We start from the raw sequence: 15,398 nt of genomic DNA on the forward strand, positions 1-15,398 counted from the left end.
CTTTACTGTGAAAGACAGTGGGGCTATCGGTGGACCAGGAAGTACATCCATAATCCCAAACTAAGAGCCCCTAGAGAGTTGGAGGCAATTATTAAGAAACATGGGTAATAATGATTATATAGAGATAGCCCCTTAGGGTGTATTTTATCTTACTGAAAGCTATTTGGATAAGCTCCAATGACAAAGAAACAGATATTCTTTCATAAAATCAAGTTTGGCTGAAAAAATGGCCAGAACAGTGAGTCTTTTAATTATAACATCATCCTGTACCTGGACTTGTTTTGCAAAAGGGAGGAATGGTAGGATGAGATCTCAAATGTTCCGTGTTTTAAAAGGCATGCAAGAGCGCCGTGGCTCACTAGGTTAATCCTCTACCTGCAGTGCCGGCATCCCATATGGGCACCAGTTTCTAGTCCCAGTTGCTCCTTTTCCAGTCCAGCTCTCAGCTGTGGCCTGGGAAGGTAGTGGAGGATGGCCCAGGTGCTTGGGCCCTGACCCACATGGGAGACCAGGAGGAAGCACCTGGCTCCTGGCTTCAGATTGGCGCAGCGCCGGCTGTAGCAGCCATTTGGGGAGTGAAACAAAAGGAAGACCTTTCTCTCTCTCTCTCTCTCTCTCTCTCTCTCTCTCTCTCACTGTCTATAACTCTACCTGTCAAATAAATAAAAAATAAAATAAAATAAAAGGCATGTAAGAAATAGTGAGGCCTCCCACAAATTTAAGTAATCTGAGAGATACACAGCAGGAAGCAGAAAAAAGCCCCTCTGCTTTGCTATAAAAGTTGAGAGTGTCTCAGGCAGTATAATTCTTGGGACTCTGAAGCTCAGGGAAATCAGGTAGTTCTAGAATACTCTGGAAGCCTGGAAAAAACTGCCAAATTCAGCTATTTGTCCCAAGACTAATCCATGTCAGCTGGTAGAGAGTCTACCTTTAAGGTTTTCAAAAACAAGACATGGCAGAAAATGATGACAAAAATAAAAAGGCAGGTAGTTTTATTGGCCATTGTTCTCTAGTCTGCTCCAAGTAATCCCAGTAGGATAAAGGAAGCTACCACAGGTGATTAACCCTGGTCCTCAGTGTGGGACCAACAGTAGACCACCAGTTAAGTTAGGGCCTAAGCAGTGTACATATGGAAAGCAAAAGAGTCACTGGAATTTGGAGTATCCAATCCATCCCCAGAGGGGTGAGGCTCAGGGAAAATCAAATTCCTTTCAGCTCCCCTTGACAGCAGATGATTGTCCAGGGGACTTCCCAGTTGACACCGGAGAAAATTGCTCTCTCCCAGGAGGCCCCAGGTTACTCTAAAAATACAAGAGGGAGAAAGCTGACATGACTAACATACTCTCTGTTGACTACCAAGAAGGTTTCTCTTCTAAAACAGAGTATAATATCAAAGACTTGTCAGGGAAGGAAATATAAAGTAGTTTCTGGAGCCTCTGACCTGTAAAGTAGGAACTAAAGGTCTGACTCATTTGTTCCTGTATATTACTGAATGCCCTGTGCAAATCTTGGAAAGGAACCTGCTAGCTAATCTAGGTGCTACCATGTAGTTAAGCTAAAGGGCCAGGGAGATTTCTTAGTTCTCCTCCATGAGGGACTTAAGGATCCTGAAACCATTCCAGAAGTTATTTTAGTTCAGGTTAATCCAGTATGGGCCCACAGTCAGGTGGGGCAGGATGTCAACATCTATCCTATAATGATAATACTAAAGTAGACTAATCACTGGCTCAGGGTTAAGCAATATCCTTTGAGACTCAAACCAATAACTGGAATCTTAACAGTTTCAAACAGACTCTTCAGCCAGGGACTGATCAGGACCTGAAGATCTTCAAACAACCACATACTACCTCTTAAATATAGGTTTGTACAGGACCTGAGTGCTACAAATTGAGTTCAGGACATCTATCCCATAGTATCCCAATTGTTATATTCTGTTGTCTAATTTGCCAGGGCATAGCAGATATTATACTGTCCTATAATTAAAGGATACATTTATATTCCTTTGGACTCTGAATTCCAAAAACTATTTGCCTTTGAGAAGACCCCAAAACTCACCAGAAGTCACAGTATTGCTTGACTGTTCTGCCCCAAGGGTTTTTAAATTATCCTATTCTTTTCAGAAATTTTGAGCAAAGAACAGAGGGAACACAAATTAGAAAAAAAGAGACAGACTTACATATGTAGATGACATTCTTATAACTAGTCCTCCAAAGGAGGAGAAGTTGTAAAAACACCATTCATACCTTAACATGTCTGGTAGGGAAGGGGTACAGAGAATCAAAAGAAAAGTACAGATTTCGAAAGAAAAGGTTCTATAATGTCCCAAAGACAGCAGAGCCTATCCCAAGACTGTAAATTGGCAATATATATCTTTACTATAAAAATAATTACACAGATTCCTGGGAATGGCCAGATTCTGCTGGATTGGGATACCCAACTTTGGTCTAATAGCAAAGTGATGTATTAAAAGGAAAGGAAATTGTTTCCAACAGGGTAAACAATATGATCAGGCCACTAAGAGGCTAAAAGGGCTCTTATTAGAAGCTCCTTCTTTGAGACTGCCTGATATGGAAAAGCCCCTTGACCTGTATAACATGTGACACAAGGAATTGTACAGGAGGTCCTGATCCAAATCTTGGTACCATTAAAATTAGTGGTGGAGGGGCAGAGCCAAGATGGCGGAATAGTGAGGGCACGCACTGATAGTCTGGGAAAAGATAGTTTAATAAAAGTGGAGTTACTGTAGTTTCAGGGAAAGGCTCGGGAAATAAATTGCAGAGGAAACTCTTCCGGATCTAGTGGATGTGACACGGAGACCTACGGGGAGAGCAAGGACGCCCACAGCTCGGGAGCCCAGTTGTGGAGTCTATGCACCAGTGCTGGAAGGGGAGGTGAGGTCAGTAGCCTGAGACATTGGCGGGGAAAAGGCCGAAAAGAGCCTAGCGGGAACGAGGCTTGAAGCCCTGCTGGGGAAAGTTCACCAGGCTAACTAGAGGAGAGAAAAAATAAATAAATAAAAGGGACCGGCATGGACACGAGCCTCTCTCTCCATTCAGTTTACAAAGGCAAGCAAGACAAAGAGCAGGCGGCATTTTGGAGGAAGCAGCGCCTGCCATCAACCAAGCAGAAAAACCTGACTCTGGTGGGGAGAAATAACAGGAGGTTAGGACCTAGTGAAGGTGTGGAACTAATGAACTGAGACTGTGAACATGCAGGGAAATTTGAGATCACACGGAGGACTGCATAGACCCTTTGTGTGGTCCTTGGGGCAGAGCAGACAAATATTATACCCACAGAGGTCAGATTTCATACATTGACTACCCTCAATTCCGCTCAGCTGTGCGGAATTACTTTCCTTCTGAGTTAAAAAAAAGAGAGAGAGAGAGAGCAAGCAAGCGAGAGAAAGAACAACCTGGGTGATTCACCTTTGGCACACCCTTAACCCTGAAGAACCAAACAGAGCTCTCTGGCCACACCGATCACATGCCTCTAAGGATCCATCAAAAGCAGACAGTCCACTTAATCTAGAGTCATAGTATAACGAGAAAAAACACCACAGCAAAGAAATCAAAGAATATCTCCACAATGCCAAGCAACAAATGCAGAAACAGAGGAAACAAGAGCAAGGAAGACACTATGATGCCCCCAAATGAACAAGACAACCCAATTCAAGATGATGAGATAGAAGAAATGCAAGAAACAGATCTCAAAAAATTGATAAGAACATTAAGAAGTTCTCAAAAACAAATTCTTGAACTACAGAAATCCTTACTGGACAGGATACAAAATCTCTCTCATGAAAATGAAATATTAAGGAGGAATCAAAATGAAATGAAGCAACTAGTAGAACATGAAACTGTGATAGTGATGAGAAATCATAATGAAATGAAGAATTGAATAGATCAAATGACAAACACATTAGAGAGCCTTAAAAACAGAGTCAGTGAAACAGAAGAGAGAATAGCGGACTTAGAAGACAGAGCACAGGAAAGTATACAGTCAAACCAAAGAAAAGAAGAGGAAATTAGAAATCTAAAAAATATTGTTGGGAATCTACAAGACACTATTAAAAAACCCAATATTCAGGTTCTAGGAGTTCCTGAAGGCATGGAGAGGGAGAAAGGATTAGAAGGCTTTTTAGTGAGATACTAGCTGAAAATTTCCCAGGTTTGGAGAAGGACAGAGACGTCCTAGTACAGGAAGCTCATAGAACCCCTAGGAAACATGACCAAAAGAGATCCTCACCACGACACATTGTAATTAAACTCACCACAGTGAAACATAAAGAAAAGATCCTAAAATGTGCAAGAGATAAATGTCAGATTACTCTCAGAGGATCTCCAATTAGACTCACAGCTGACTTCTCATCAGAAACCCTACAGGCTAGGAGGGAATGGCGAGATATAGCCCAGGTACTAAGAGAGAAAAACTGCCAGCCCAGAATATTATATCCTGCAAAGCTCTCATTTGTGAATGAAGGTGAAATAAAGACCTTTCATAGCAAACAGAAATTGAAAGAATTTGTCACCACTCGTCCAGCCCTGCAAAAAATGCTTAAAGATGTGCTACACAGAGAAATACAGAAACATGGCCATCAATATGAAAGAAGGTAAAGGAAGGAAACCTCACAGCAAAAGATCAAAGGAAGCTCAAAGCATATACTAGAAAATATCTTTGGGAAAATGGCAGGGCAAAATTACTACTTATCAATAGTCACGTTGAACATTAATGGCCTCAACTCTCCAGTTAAAAGACACAGACTGGCTGAATGGATTAAGGAACAAAACCCGTCTATTTGCTGCCTACAAGAAACACATCTTTCCAACAAAGATGCATGCAGACTGAAAGCAAAAGGTTGGAAAAAGATATTCCATGCCAACAAAAACAAAAAAAAAGCAGGTGTAGCCATATTAATATCAGACAAAATAAACTTTAACCCAAAAACTGTTAAGAGAGACAAAGAGGGGCACTATATAATGATTAAGGGTTCAATTCAACAGGAAGATGTAACTATTATAAATGTATATGCACCTAATTACAGGGCACCGGTCTATTTAAAAGACATGTTAAGGGACTTAAAGGGAGACTCAGGCTCCAATACAATAGTACTGGGGGACTTTAATACTCTATTCTCAGAGATAGACATATCATCCGGACAGAAGATCAACAAGGAAACAGCAGATTTAATCAACACTATAGCCCAAATGGATCTAACAGATATCTACAGAACTTTCAATACTACATTTAAAGAATTTACATTCTTCTCAGCAGTGCATGGAACCTTTTCTTGGATCGACCACATACTAGGCCATAAAGCAAGTCTCAGCAAATTCAAAAGAATTAGAATCATACCATGCAGCTTCTCAGACCACAGTGGAATGAAGTTGGAAATTAGAGACTCAGGTTTCCCTAGAGAGTATGCAAACACATGGAGATTGAACAACATGCTCCTGAATGAACACGGGGTCAAAGAAATCAAAAGAGAAATCAAAAACTTTCTGGAAGTAAATGAGGATAACAACACAACATATCAAAACTTACGGGATACGGTAAAAACAGTGTTGAGAGGAAAGTTTATAGCAATAGGTGCCTACATCAAGAAATTGGAAAGGCACCAAATAAACGAGCTTTCAACGCATCTCAAGGATCTAGAGAAACTGCAGCAAACCAGACCCAAATCTAGTAGGAGAAGAGAAATAATTAAAATGAGAAAAGAAATCAACAGGATTGAATCAAAAAAAAAATTACAAAAAATCAGCGAAATGAAGAGCTGTTTTTTTTTTTTTTTTTTGACAGGCAGAGTGGACAGTGAGAGAGAGAGACAGAGAAAGGTCTTCCTTTGCCGTTGGTTCACCCTCCAATGGCCCCTGCAGCCGGTGCACCGCACTGATCCAAAGCCAGGAGCCAGGTGCTTCTCCTGGTCTCCCATGCGGGTGCAGGGCCCAAGCACTTGGGCCATCCTCCTCTGCACTCCCAGGCCACAGCAGAGAGCTGGCCTGGAAGAGGGGCAACCGGGACAGAATCCAGCACCCCGACCAGGACTAGAACCCGGTATACTGGCGCCACAAGGTGAAGGATTAGCCTATTGAGTCACAGCACAGGCCTAAGAGCTGGTTTTTTAAAAAAATGAATAAAATTGACACACCATTGGCCCAACTAACTAAAAAAAGAAGAGACCCAAATCAATAAAATCAGAGATGAAAGAGGAAACGTAACAACAGACACCACAGAAATAAAAAGAATCATCAGAAATTACTATAAAGAGTTGTATGCCAGCAAACAGGAAATCTATCAGAAATGGATAGATTCCTGGACACATGCAATCTACCTAAATTGAGCCATGAAGACATAGGAAACCTAAACAGACCCATAACTGAGACAGAAATTGAAACAGTAATAAAGGCCCTCCCAACAAAGAAAAGCCCAGGACTAGATGGAGTCACTGCTGAATTCTACCAGACATTTAAAGAAGAACTAACTCCAATTCTTCTCAAACTATTCAGAACAATTGAAAAAGAGGGAATCCTCCCAAATTCTTTCTATGAAGCCAGCATCACCTTAATCCCTAAGCCGAAGAAAGATGCAGCATTGAAAGAAAATTACAGACCAATATCCCTGATGAACATAGATGCAAAAATCCTCAATAAAATTCTTGCCAATAGAATACAACAACACATCAGAAAAATCATCCACCCAGACCAAGTGGGATTTATCCCTGGTATGCAGGGATGGTTCAATGTGTGCAAATCAATCAATGTGATACACCACTTTAACAAACTGCAGAAGAAAAAACATATGATTATATCAATAGATGCAGAGAAAGCATTCGATAAAATTCAACACCCTTTCATGATGAAAACTCTAAGTAAATTGGGTATAGAAGGAACATTCCTCAATACAATCAAAGCAATTTATGAAAAACCCATGGTCAGCATCCTATTGAATAGGGAAAAGTTGGAAGCATTTCCACTGAGATCTGGTACCAGATAGGGATGTCTACTCTCACCACTGCTATTCAATATAGTTCTGGAAGTTTTAGCCAGAGCCATCAGGCAAGAAAAAGAAATTAAAGGGATACAAATTGGGAAGGAAGAAGTCAAACTATCCCTCTTTGCAGACGATATGATTCTTTATTTAGGGGATCCAAAGAACTCTACTAAGAGACTACTGGAACTCATAGAAGAGTTTGGCAAAGTAGCAGGATATAAAATCAATGCACAAAAATCAACAGCCTTTGAATACACAGGCAGTGCCATGGCTGAGAAAGAACTGCTAAGATTTATAATTGTGTAATACATAATTATTCTTAAGTGTTGAAACTTAACTGAAAAGTGATCCCTGTTAAATATAAGAGTGGGAATAAGAGAGGGAAGAGATGTACAATTTGGGACATGCTCAATCCCAAATTGACTTGCCCCAAATGGTAGAGTTAGAAACGTGCCAGTGGATTCCAATACAATCCCATCAAGGTGGCATGTACCAATGCCATCTCACTAATCTAAGTGATCAATTTCGGTTCACAATTGATCATAATGATAGGAAAAAGAGTCAAATGGATCAGATAAACAAGACTAGTGTCTGCTAATACTAACTGATAGAATAAAAAAGGGAGAGAACGATCCAACAGGGGAAGCGGAATACACAGCAGACTCATAGAATAGCAGATGTCCTAAACAGCACTCTGGCCTCAGAATCAGCCCTTAAGGCATTCAGATCCAGCTGAAAAGCCCATGAGAGTATTTTAGGCATGGAAAGCCAAGACACTGTGGCAAAAAACAAACAAACAAACAAACTACCTAAATGAAAGATCTCTGCGAGTGAGATCTCAGTGGAAAGAACAGGTCATCAAAGAAGGAGGTACCTTTCTCTGAAGGGAGGAGAGAACTTCCACTTTGACTACGACCTTGTCTAAATAAGATCAGAGTTGGTGAGCTCAAAAGGCCTCCATAGCCTTGGCAACTCATGACAAGAGCCTAGGGTGATTACTGATGCCATAAACAAGAGTGTCAATTTGTTAAGTCAACAACAGGAGTCACTGTGCACTTACTCCTCATGTAGGATCTCTGTCCTTAATGTGCTGTACATCATGATTTAATGCTATAACTAGTACTCAAACAGTATTTTTCACTTTGTGTTTCTATGTGGGTGCAAACTGTTGAAAGTTTTACTTAATACATGCTAAATTGATCTTCTGTATATAAAGAGAATTGAAAATGAATCTTGATGTGAATGGAAGGGGAGAGGGAGCAGGAGAGGGGAGGGTTGCGGGTGGGAGGGAAGTTATGGGGTGAAAAAGCCATTGTAATCCATAAGCTGTACTTTGGGAGTATTTTACTGCTTTGAACTTTTTTTTGAGTGGATGTTTTAGGAAAGCTCTTCTAACATTGTACTCAGAGGGGCCAGACCACCACAAACAAGCTGCAAAAACCCATTTTGAGTGAGATTTTTGAACATACAATGTATAAATATATACACTGCAAGCAGGAAGGACCCTCCCACTCTTCCTTTTCAATATCCTGGACACTCCCCTAACCCTTGCTATAAACCCTAGTAAGCTGCTTCTGAGGACGCAGTTTCTCTGGGAACTATACCTTCCCATTGTCTCCTCGACTTGTCACAGTAAATAAAGCTTTCCTCTGAGCAACTCCCACTTCAGTCTGATTATCTGGCAACATCCCAAGTATACAGACACCTTGTGTTTGCGAACACAAACTTCTTTCTCAAACCCTGTCAGAGTCTGAACATGCCACATGGTTGCATGTCTCAGATCCCCTTACACATAATTGTGCTGAAGTGATAATCTTGGTGTACTCAAGTAGGAAAGATCCCCGAGTGAAACTCTACCGAATGCAGAAGAAATACAGTTTGTAGAGGCAGCAGCCTTATGGAAATGGTCAATGGAAGGCGAGATATGCAATTTTGTCTTTATGTGGAACTGTTGAAGCTAAGAGTTTCTCTTTCCAAAGAGAACTGTAGAAAAGGCAGCACTGGCTGTTGGTGACCATCTGGGACTAAACCCAGAAGATCTCGATCTCTCTCTTTCCCTCTAACTCTGACTTTCAAAATAAACAAGTAAATCTTTAAAAAAAAAATGTGTGGGGCTGGTGCTGCAGTCTAGTGGGTAAAGCTGGTGCCTGCTGTGCTGGCATCCCATATGGACACCGGTTCAAGACCTGGCTGCTCCAATTGTGATCCAGCTATTTTCTATGGTCTGGGAAAGCAATAGAAGCTGGCCCAAGTCCTTGGACCCCTGCACCCACGTGGGAGACCTGGAAGAAGCTCCTGGCTCCTGGCTTTGGATCGGCCCAGGTTCATCCATTGCAGCCATTTGGGGAGTGAACCAGTGAATGGAAGACCTTTCTCTCTGCATCTGCCCTCTATCTCTCTCTAAATGCCTTTCAAATAAATAAATAAATCTTTTAAAAATTTATTTTTAAGGATTATAAATTTCATAAGTATAACTTCAGGAATATAATTATTCTTCCAACTACACACACCCTCCTACCCACACTCCCACTTCTCCTCCTCCTCCCTCTCCCCAGTCTCATTCTCCATTAAGATTCATTTTCAATTAACTTTGTACACAGAAGACCAACTCTATACTAAGTAAACAGCTCAACAATTTCCACACACACACACAAAACTGTGAAAACTAGTTTCACAGTTAACTCTCATAATACAACTCATTGAGGACAGAGGTCCTGCATGGGGAGTTAGTGCACAGTGACTCCTGTTATTAATTTAACAATTAACATTCTTATGTATGATGTCAGTGACCACCCAAGGCTCTTGACATGAGCTACCTAGACTATGGAAGCCTTTTGAGTCCACTAACTCCGTCAGTATTTAGACAAGGCCATAAGCAAAGTGGAAGTTCTCTCCTCTCTTTACAGAAAAGTACATCCTTCTTTGATGGCCACTTCTTTCTGCTGGGGTCTCACTCACAGATACCCTTCATGTAGAACATTTTTTTTTGCCACAGCATCTTGGCTTTGCATGCCTAAAATGTTCGCATGGGCTTTTCAGCCAGACCAGGAAGGAAGGCTTAAGGGTTGATTCTGAGGTCAGAATGTTACTTAAAGCAATTGTCATTCTATGAGTCTACTGTATGGACTGTTTCCCATGTTGGAACATTCTCTCCTTTCTAATTCTGTCTATTATTATTCCTAGGCTCTTGATCCTATTTATATGATCACTTTAACACTTAATCCTATCTATATGTTCATTTTATCACTTAATATGATCACTTTAACACTAAAGATGGCATATCTACCACCAAGATAATGGAATTTTGGAGTCCCATGACAAGTTTTTAAACTGTACCCTTAGAAGTAAGTCTGGGATGGCCCAAGTACTTGGGCCCTGCACCCCATGGGTGACCAGGATAAGTACCTGGCTCCTGCCATCAGAGCAGCGCGGTGCACCGGCTGCAGCACGCCGGCCGCGGCGGCCATTGGAGGGTGAACCAACGGCAAAGGAAGACCTTTCTCTCTGTCTCTCTCTCTCACTGTCCACTCTGCCTGTCAAAAAAAAAAAAAAAAAAAAAAGAAGAAGTAAGTCTGTAGGAATGCATGTAAAACTATACAGCTTTACAGTTACAAACTTCCCCCTCCCTCTCTTATTCCCACTCCTATTTTTTACTGAGATCTATTTTCAATTGATTTTACACACATATGATTAACTCTATGTTAAGTAAAGAGTTCAACAAATATGAAAGATCTCCGAGCATGAGATCCCAGTGAAAAGAACAGGTCATCAAAGGAGGTACCTTTCTCTGAAGGGAGGAGAGAACTTCCACTTTGACTACGACCTTGTCTAAATATGATCAGAGTTGGTGAGCTCAAAAGGCTTCCATAGCCTTGGCAACTCATGACAAGAGCCTAGGGTGATTACTGATGCCATAAACAAGAGTGTCAATTTGTTAAGTCAACAACAGGAGTCACTGTGCACTTACTCCTCATGTAGGATCTCCGTCCTTAATGTGCTGTACATCATGATTTAATGCTATAACTAGTACTCAAACAGTATTTTTCACTTTGTGTTTCTATGTGGGTGCAAACTGTTGAAATCTTTACTTAATATATGCTAAACTGATCTTCTGTATATAAAGAGAATTGAAAATGAATCTTGATGTGAATGGAAGGGGGGAGGGAGAGGGAAAGGGGAGGGTTGCGGGTGGGAGGGAAGTTATGAGGGGGAAGCCATTATAATTCATAAGTTGTACTTTGGAAATTTATATTCATTAAATAAAAGTTTAAAAAAAAGAGTTCAACAAATAGTATGAAGAAAAAAAAAAAACAAAAATCAAAACTGTTCCTCAACAGTGAAGACAAGGGCAGCTCAAGTCATCCCTTCTCAAAGTGTTAATTTCACTCCTACAAATTTCATTTTAGGTGCTCTATTAGTTCTCACAGATCAGGGAGAACACATGGGATTTGCCCACTTGGGACTGGCTTATTTCACTCAGCATGATGTTTCCCAGATCCATCCATTTTGTTGCAAATGATCATATTTCATTTATTTTTAGCGCTGTATAGTATTCCATAGTGTACATATCCCATATTTTCTTTATCCAGTCTTCAGTTGATGGGCATTTGGGTTGATTCCAGGTCTTAGCCATTGTGAACTGAGCTGCAATAAACATGGAGGTGCAGATAAAAAAAAATAATGTACACACCATGCCTCTCATACCTCCATTAGCAAAAGTGGAGCAGATAAGGAGTACCTTGCTCAGGAAAGATTGGCAGTTCATCTTCACAGTTATGCCTAATTGAAAAGGCTTGAAAAGTCTTTAGAAGCCTGCTAGGTGAAATTATCCAGAGATTTTAGTCTGCCCTAAGATTGTAAAAAATGATAATAGAGGGCCAGCATTGTGGCATAGTGAGTAAAGCCGCTACCTGCAGAGCCAGCATTCCATTTGGACACCAGTTTGAGACCTGGCTGCTCCACTTCCAATCCAGCTTTCTGCTATGGCCTTGGAAAGCAGTAGAAGATGGCCCAAGTGTTTGGGCCTTTACACCCACGAGGGAGACCATGATGAAGTTCCTGGCTTCAAATCAGCCCTGCTTTGGCCGTTGCAGCCATTTGGGGAGTGAAACAGCAGATGGAAGACCTCTCTCTTTGTCTCTGCCTCTGCTTCTAACTCTTCCTTTCAAATAAGTAAATAAATATTAAAAAAAAAAAAGAAAGTGATACTAGGTGGTGGTTGGAGCATCCCAAGGTTTAGCAATAAGTTGACAATTACTTGGAAATTGGGCCTACTCAGGACCAGCTGAATTCTATTTGGATGAGAGCCTACTTGATTCTATTAACCACTCATTCTCTGTTAAGTACAAGAAAGCCCCTGAATCTACCCTTAACCCTCTTGATAGACACTCTTGTGAGCAAGTATCAGACCTGAAACTGCTTTTCAAAAGATCAAACATTTATTATAAGTCTACAATTTCTATGGCCCACAACTTAACCTTACAGTGTAAGAGTTTCACTCCTCTAAGCCTGGGGCTGCTGGAGTCTTTGTTCAGTAGAAAATCATTACAAAAGAATGACCTCTTATTTAGACAAGGTCATAGTCAAAGTGGAAGTTCTCTCCTCCCTTCAGAGAAAGGTACCTCCTTCTTTGATGGCCCGTTCTTTCTACTGGGATCTCACTCGCAGAGATCTTTCATACCTTGTCTAAATAAGATCGAAGTCAGCGAACTCAAGAGGGTTCCATAGCCTTGGAAACTCATGACTAGAGCATAGGGAGATTTCTGACGCCATAAACAAGAGTGTCAAATTGTTAAGTCAACAACAGGAGTCACTGTGTACTTATTCCTCATGTGGGATCTCTGTCCTTAATGTGTTGTCCAATGTGAATTAATGCTATAACTAGTACTCAAACAGTATTTTATATTTTATGTTCTGTGTGGGTGCATACTGAGGAAATATTTACTTAATACATACTAAATCGATCTTCTGTATATAAAGAGAATTGAAAATGAATCTTGATGTGAGTGGAATGGGAGAAGGAGTGAGAGGTGGGAGGGGTGCAGGTGGGAGGGAAGTTATGGGGGGGAAAAGCCATTGTAATCCATAAACTGTACTTTGGAAATTATATTTACTAAATAAAAGTTTTTTAAAAATGCAAATTAAAACCATAAAAAAAAAGAATGACCTCTTCCCTTACCTTTCAGAATGAAGAATAAGAAGCAGACACTTCTGTCACAATGGATTAAATCACCACTTGGGATGCCCAATATCTCATGTCAGAGTGCTAGTTCAAGTTCTGGTTCTTCTGCTTCCTACTCAACTTCCTGCTAATACATGTGGGAAGGCAGCAGATGATCGGGCCCAAGTACCTGGGCCCATGAAATCCACATGGGAGATCCATATGGAGTTCCTGGCTCCTGGCTTCTGGCTTAGCCTGGCCCACTCCTGCCTATCATTTGGGGAGTAAATCTGCAGATGGAATCTTTGTGTTCCCTTACTCCCTTTTCTCTCTTTCTCCTCCCATATCTCTGCTTTTCAATAAATAAATAAATCTAAAAAAATAAGTGAAATGTTTTAGAGGATATTTGTTATCAAGAGTATGGGCTTGTATTTCATGGACATTCTAAGAAAATTTATCTTGTAATATAGTACTCAGTGGGGGCCAGACCACCACAAATGAGGAACAGTTAAAGCTGCAAGGAGTTGGAGTCAGAGGTTTTTTTTTTTCCTTTACTGTACTTGCTTTCATTTTATTTGAAGGGAGATAGATGGCTAGAGATCTTCATCTGCTGGCTCACTTCCCAGATGCCCACAGTAGTCAGGGCTGGGCCTGTCTGAAGTCAGGAGCACAGAACCCTATCTGTGTTTGCCACTTGGTTGGCAGGGACTCAAATACTTGGGCTATCATCTACTACTTCCCAGGATGTGCATTAGTAAGATGCTGGATCAGAAGCAGAGTTGCCAGCATTCAAACCAGGCACTCAACTATGAGATGCTGCCATCCCAAGTGGCAATGCAAGCCACTGCACCAAACACGCACACCAGAGTTTGTTTGCAAGACACAATGTAGGAAGACATATGTTGCTTGAGTAGGAAGGGCCTGCTTTCCCATTTTCTACATGTGGCTACTCACTTAACTTGCTATTAAAGGCCTAGCAAACTGGTTCTTGGGAAGGTAGTTTCTTTTCAGGAACTATACTTTCCTACTGTCTCCTTTAGTTGTTACAAAACAACAAAATTTTCCTCTGAACAACTCCTACTTGAGACTGATTATCTGGTGATACCCTAAGTGACGGACCCCTTCTGTCTGCTAACAAAAGGATAAAGAGAAAGTAGGGAACTGGAACTGCATGACAAGCAAAAAAAAATAGTAATGTTTGTATTATCCGAGTCACTGCAAACAAAAGAATGGAATGGAGCTAATATTTAAAACTATAATCCAAGCAAACCTCCCAGAAATAGAAAATCAGCTGAATCTACACATTGTAAGGGATCACTAGGTACCTGAGAAAATTAATCCATAATGATCAGCTCTGAGACATATCATAGTAAAACTATTAGATCCAAAGACAAAGATAAAACCAGGTAAAAAGATCAAATACTCCAAGAGAAATGAATTAGACAAGCCTCAGACTTTTCAAAACCAACATGCAAAGCAAGCAAAGACTAAGGAGCATTTTTAAGGCACTAACCCAAAGAAAGTATGAATTAAGGATTTTATTTCTGGTCAAACTGTCCTCAAAATTTAAGACTACAGAATAGCAGTCTCAACACACAAATGTAGGGAATTCTGTACTAATAGGCCCTTCCTGAAAATGAACTTCATCCAAGCAAGTTATACCTGGAGAAAACCGAGTGAAAAAACCAATGATGAGCATTTAATAATTTATAACTGTACATATAAACTTAAAAAAAGAAAGAAATGAGGGTGGAAGAGTTGTATACAAACATTATATAACATGACAAAATGGAAATAATGTATCAATATGGGGAGTAATAAGGAAGAGAGGGGGAAGAATAAAATAGAAAAATCTCATTGTAGGGTAATAAGTGGGTGTTGAAAGACATAGGGTAAATTTACTTAGTGGTTCATCTATTTCATTAATTTTTCCTCCCAAAAGACATGATTTTGGTTCATTAATTACAGATACTTTATTATTCTCTACTTCAATAATTTCTGCTTTCATCTTTCTAAACTTATACCTCATCTTTTAAAATACTATATATGCATATGATATAAATATACATATATACATTTATGTGAAACATTGGCTCAATGCTTACAGAGGCTAAGAAGTCTATGATTAGCTATCTGAAGGCTGGAATCTGAAGAAATCTAGTGGCCTCGTTTTGGTAGAAGTCTGAAGCCTGAGAATGAAAAAAACCAATGGCTTTAAGTTCTAGTCCAAGTCTGAATACTTGAGAAGCAA

General features: G+C 40.4%; 1 long non-coding RNA gene across 1 annotated transcript in view; it reads right to left on the minus strand.

Moving 5' to 3' along the window:
* Positions 1-963: 963 nt before the first annotated feature.
* LOC138844973 (uncharacterized) overlaps positions 964-15,398 on the minus strand; it is a 55,197-nt gene continuing 40,762 nt past the window's right edge. Inside the window, exon 2 of the long non-coding RNA XR_016218993.1 lies at positions 964-1,301. This is a non-coding gene — a long non-coding RNA (uncharacterized LOC138844973). The remainder of the gene's footprint in view (positions 1,302-15,398) is intronic.

The sequence above is a fragment of the Oryctolagus cuniculus genome, chromosome 13 (assembly GCF_051225735.1).
Source record: "Oryctolagus cuniculus isolate XC-2025 breed Fujian yellow rabbit chromosome 13, ASM5122573v1, whole genome shotgun sequence".
NCBI classification, from domain to species: Eukaryota; Metazoa; Chordata; class Mammalia; order Lagomorpha; family Leporidae; genus Oryctolagus; species Oryctolagus cuniculus.